The sequence below is a fragment of the Entelurus aequoreus genome, linkage group LG05 (assembly GCF_033978785.1).
Source record: "Entelurus aequoreus isolate RoL-2023_Sb linkage group LG05, RoL_Eaeq_v1.1, whole genome shotgun sequence".
Taxonomy (NCBI): domain Eukaryota; kingdom Metazoa; phylum Chordata; class Actinopteri; order Syngnathiformes; family Syngnathidae; genus Entelurus; species Entelurus aequoreus.
The window spans coordinates 85,646,772-85,652,960 of NC_084735.1; positions in this window are offsets into that span (position 1 = coordinate 85,646,772).

Sequence of the window (6,189 nt, forward strand, 5' to 3'; positions counted from 1 at the left end):
TTTAATGGCAGCAACACATTACAAAACAGTTGTCACAGGGGCATTTTTACCACTTTCAAAAGTATTTGGCCACCTGCCTTAGAGGCCTACTGAAATGAATTGTATTTATTTAAACGGGGATTGCAGATCCATTCTATGTGTCATACTTGATCATTTCGTGATATTGCCATATTTTTGCTGAAAGGATTTAGTAGAGAACATCGACGATAAAGTTCGCAACTTTTGGTCGCTGATAAAAAAAAGCCTTGCCTGTACCGGAAGTAGCGTGACGTCGCAGGTTGAAAGGCTCCTCACATCTCCCCATTGTTTACACCAGCAGCGAGAGCGATTCAGACCAAGAAAGCGACGATTACCCCATTAATTTGAGCGAGGATGAAAGATTTGTGGATGAGGAACTTGAGAGTGAAGGACTAGAGTGCAGTGCAGGACGTATCTTTTTTCCCTCTGACCGTAACTTAGGTAAAAGGGCTCATTGGATTCCACACTTTCTCCTTTTTCTATTGTGGATCACGGATTTGTATTTTAAACCACCTCGGATACTATATCCTCTTGAAAATGAGAGTCGAGAACGCGAAATGGACATTCACAGTGACTTTTATCACCACGACAATACATCGGCGAAGCACTTTAGCTTCGGAGCTAACGTGATAGTGTAGTAGAATTTCTGACCTTTGACCTATAATTCATGTCTGTCAAAAATGTATGCTCATTTTGATTTCTCTTCCTCTTCTGTGGGACAAAAGTGAACTTTAAGTCGTGCCAACCTGTCTAGTAAATGTGTTGACTGTCTAAAAGATTCGAGTTGCTATGGAACAGATAGGGAAAACAAAATAAGACATTGACGCACTAACAAGAGAGATAAGAAAGGGATAAAGCCAAACGAAGAGAATGTTTTGAGCACCATTTTCTTTGTCATGGTGACGGGCGCGCCCGGGGGGGGGAACTTTCTGTGTGCTAGACAACTCAACCCAACCATTGTACCATTTGATTATGAGTAAAATAAAACTCTTGTGTTAAATCTACTTTGGTTCTCATTGACAACCTGGACTTTCCACTACAATAGCATCGTGCTTGAATGCAGATAGAAACAAAATAAATAAACCCCTGACTGGAAGGATAGACAGAAAATCAACAATACTATTAAACCATGGACCTGTAAATACACGGTTAATGCTTTCCAGCCTGGCGAAGCTTAACAATGCTGTTGCTAACGATGCCATTGAAGCTAACTTAGCTACGGGACCTCACAGAGCTATGCTAAAAACATTAGCTATCCACCTACGCCAGCCAGCCCTCATCTGCTCGTCAACACCCGTGCTCACCTGCATTCCAGCGATTGACAGAGCGACGAAGGACTTCACCCGATCATCGATGCGGTCGGCGGCTAGCGTCGGATAGCGCGTCTGCTATCCAAGTCAAAGTCCTCCTGGTTGTGTTGCTGCAGCCGGCCGCTAATACACCGATCCCACCTAAAGCTTTCTTCTTTGCAGTCTTCATTGTTCATTAAACAAATTGCAAAAGATTCACCAACACAGATGTCCAGAATACTGTGGAATTTTGCGATGAAAACAGAGCTTTTTGTATTGGATACAATGTGTCCCAATACTTCCGTTTCAACCATTGACATCACGCGCATACGTCATCATACATAGACGTTTTCAACCGGAAGTTTCGCGGGAAATTTAAAATGTCACTTTATAAGTTAACCCGGCCGTATTGGCATGTGTTGCAATGTTAAGATTTCATCATTGATATATAAACTATCAGACTGCGTGGTCGGTAGTAGTGGCTTTCAGTAGGCCTTTAACTCACATATGAACTTGAACTGAGGCCATTGGAAACTTTGCACAAACAATCGCTCAAAATCCTTGACCGAAAACCACAACACCACCATCACTGTTTAGTTCTCCGAAAATAAAGATTGTTAAATGTAGCTAACATTCAAAGATTAGCATCAATACGAATGGCCCATCGAATCCTAAATAACACTGCACCAGCGCCACTTAAGCACTTTGTCCAGTTTACATCTGCTGTGACAACTAGAAACACACGAGCCTCCACCAGGGGGCGGTGTAGCGTACCCAGATGCAAAACATCTTTTGCACGATCAGCCTTTTCATGTAAAGCCATAAAGAAATGGAAAGACCTCACAACAAACTTGAAAAGTCTAACAGATGACTCTTCATTCACAATTGAAGTTAAAAAGTGGCTTTGGAGCAATCAAAGCTGCTCACACGGTCACTAAGGTGGCCACTATGATTGACATGTCAACTTAATGTGTATTATATTTATCCATGAGAGCATTTTAGTTGTAAATTGTGAGGTGTGTGTGTTAAAATCATGGTTGTTTTTACAAATGATGACAGATGTGAAAAAGAGCATGTATTGTCTTTGTGTGATGATGTAAATGAGGTGTTGTTGTATCAGGCCTGGCCCTAACCAATCTGGCACCCTAGGCAAGATTTTAGGTGGCGCCCCCCCCACATCGGCAGTGAAGTGTATATACTCACAAGAAACCGAATAGCTTTGTCTTTGACCTTTTTTTTTACTTAAAGAAAGCAAATTAACATATTATATCAATCAATCAATCAATCAATGTTTATTTATATAGCCCTAAATCACAAGTGTCTCAAAGGGCTGTACAAGCCACAACGACATCCTCGGTACAGAGCCCACATACGGGCAAGGAAAACTCACCCCAGTGGGACGTCAATGTGAATGACTATGAGAAACCTTGGAGAGGACCGCATATGTGGGTAACACCCCCCCCCCCCCTCTAGGGGAGACCGAAAGCAATGGATGTCGAGTGGGTCTGACATAACATTGTGAAAGTCCAATGAGAATGTTATGTTATGATTATCTTTAACCGAATCACAGCAGTGCTCAAATTAAAAAACAGCATTCCCTCTCATGTGATATTGCTTAATTAACATTAATGATGTGCACTTTAACAACTAGGCTTACAACTATACCTAATATATAAAGGGGTGGAAAAGTGACTATTACCTGCAGGGCAAACATTAGCTAACCAGAAGGCAATAACAATGTCAACAAAAAACACCTGCATAAAAGATCGAATACAAATGTCCCTGAGGAATGTAAGGTGGGAGTACTGTAATTACCTAACGTTACATTATTATTTTCCATAACAATTTAGCCCCCTCCACAATATTAACCCGACGTTAAAACAGAACTAGCTATTTATTGATTAGCAATTGCCGAATCATGTAACATTAGCTTAATGCTAAAAAGCCAGGTTACTATCACATTCTGTAACAGACAAATAATTTCATGTAGGCTAACGTTACCTACCTGCTACCTCTGTCTTTTTCTCGTTTCTCCTCTTCTTTTCTCTTTTTTCTTCCCTGGGCACCTGACAGACAATATAGATTTTTTAAAAATGAGAATCGATTCTGAATCGCACAATGTGAGAATCGCGATTCGAATTCGAATCTATTTTTCCCCACACCCGTAATAGACACTTACATCATGTGTTGCCTTCATTATAACACTTATATAAGACTTTTAAAGTCATTTTGATAGTAGGCTAATATAGCTAATATAGACACTTACATCATGTGTTGTCTTCATTATAACACTTATATAAGACTTTTAAAGTCATTTTGATAGTAGGCTAATATAGCTAATATAGACACTTACATCATGTGTTGCCTTCATTATAACACTTATATAAGACTTTTAAAGTCATTTTGATAGTAGGCTAATATAGCTAATATAGACACTTACATCATGTGTTGTCTTCATTATAACACTTATATAAGACTTTTAAAGTCATTTTGATAGTAGGCTAATATAGCTAATATAGACACTTACATCATGTGTTGCCTTCATTATAACACTTATATAAGACTTTTAAAGTCATTTTGATAGTAGGCTAATATAGCTAATATAGCCACTTACATCATGTGTTGTCTTCATTATAACACTTATATAAGACTTTTAAAGTCATTTTGATAGTAGGCTAACATAGCTAATATAGACACATCATGTGTTGTCTTTATTATAACACTTATATAAGACTTTTAAAGTCATTTTGATAGTAGGCTAACATAGCTAATATAGACACTTACATCATGTGTTGTCTTCATTATAACACTTATATAAGACTTTTAAAGTCATTTTGATAGTAGGCTAATATAGCTAATATAGACACTTACATCACGTGTTGTCTTCATCACTTATGTAAGACTTTTAAAGTCATTTTGATAGTAGGCTAACATAGCTAATATAGACACTTACATCATGTGTTGTCTTCATTATAACACTTATATAAGACTTTTGATTTTTTGTGGCTCCAGACCGATTACCGGTACTTTTTTGTATGTGTGGTCCAATATGGCTCTTTCAACATTTTGGGTTGCCGACCACACGGTATTATTTGCAGTGATCGCCAACTGGCCACTAGATGACGCCATAGCTCTGCTGGACCCATTGGGACGTTTCTTCAGCAACGGGGGCGGAGCGTGTAGAGGTGGGCGGGGCTTAGAGATCATATGCGCGCGCGTGTGTGTGTGCGTGTGTGTTCATGGTGCACATGTCTTGGGAAAGAGACCTCTGGACCCGCCTGAGGTCTGACTTCCCGCCAAGAACAGCAAGACTGATATAGTGCAGGACGGGACATGGCGCGGACATGGGAGGGGGGCGGGGCCTAAGACACGGACACAAAGACTATGAGGGGCAAATAAAAACATTCACACGGCGATGATTGGAAGCACATGTTGACAGGGAACAATGGCGGGAGTGTCTTGGTTTTGTGTTTGTCATCTCGCCCCGTGGACGTGGGCGGCGTGACCATGACGATGATGCAGGGCGGCGAGGCCTGGGAAGAGAAGGTCCATGGACAGACAAGGCCCCAGCCCCGTCAACATTTGCGTGGCTTCATCACGTGACTGACAGCGGCGCACACCTGTGCGGTGCGCGCGTGTTTGTGCGCGTCAAGAACAGCAGGGCAGCGAAGACAGGAAGTGAGTGAGTGGGAGACGGAAGGGAAGGAGGTGAAGGAGGTGAAGGAGGGGAGAGGCTGATGACATGCAGATGCTCCACTCCGATGGGGAAAAAAAACTAAATCACAAAACTGCGTTTATTACCTCCGCCAAGCTGTGTCGTGACCTTCGGTGCTGGGGTCACTTCCTGTAACCACCAAGCGCTGACTTTTCACCCGCAATCCAAGTCCGACGTGCTTTTGTCGGGCCGCCATGTTGCGCACCTGGAAAAAACGAGCAAACTTGATCCGCTAAACTTGTGAGCGGAGGGTTGCGATCCATGTGAACACATCATCAGAACGCCCGCGATACTGGGAGGAGAAGACGCAAATATGATTAGTCAGCGAGCGGAGTGTGATCTACCAATACACAAACTGTTCTGCGGGCCTCATTTAGCACGCCGGAAACATGTGCAAAGTCGGGGGATCGTGCGCCGTCCTGCGTGTGCTTGTCAACATATATGGACCGTCCGAATTAAAAATGTGACTTGAATTATATTTATATAGCACTTTTCTATAGAGACTTAACACACTTTATGTTGTGAAACCCATTATTTAGATTTTTAAGCGACGTTTAAACCAGTGTGGGTGGCACTGGGAGCAGGTTGGTCTATTCAGCATATCATTTATATCATTTATCATTTTATAGCAGCTGGATGATTTAAGGGGCAGATTAAAACAAATAAAAGAAAAATGTGAAGTGAATTATTTTTATATAGCGCTTTTCTATAGAGACTTAGCGCACTTTATGTAGTGAAACCCATTATTTACATTTTTAAGCGACGTTTAAACCAGTGTGGGTGGCACCGGGAGCAGGTTGGCCTATTCAGCAATATTATTTTATAATTTTATAGCAGCTGGATGATTTAAGGGGCAGATTAAAACAAATAAAAGAAAAATTTGAAGTGAATTATTTTTATATAGCGCTTTTCTATAGAGACTTAGCGCACTTTACATTGTGAAACCCATTATTTACATTTTTAAGCGGCCTTTAAACCAGTGTGGGTGGCACTGGGAGCAGGTGGGTCTATTCAGCAATATTATTTTATAATTGTATAGCAACTGGATGACTTAATGGGCAGATTAAAACAAATAAAATAAAAATGTGAAGTTAATTATATTTATACAGCACTTTTCTATAGAGACTTAGCGCACTTTATGTAGTGAAACCCATTATCTACATTTTT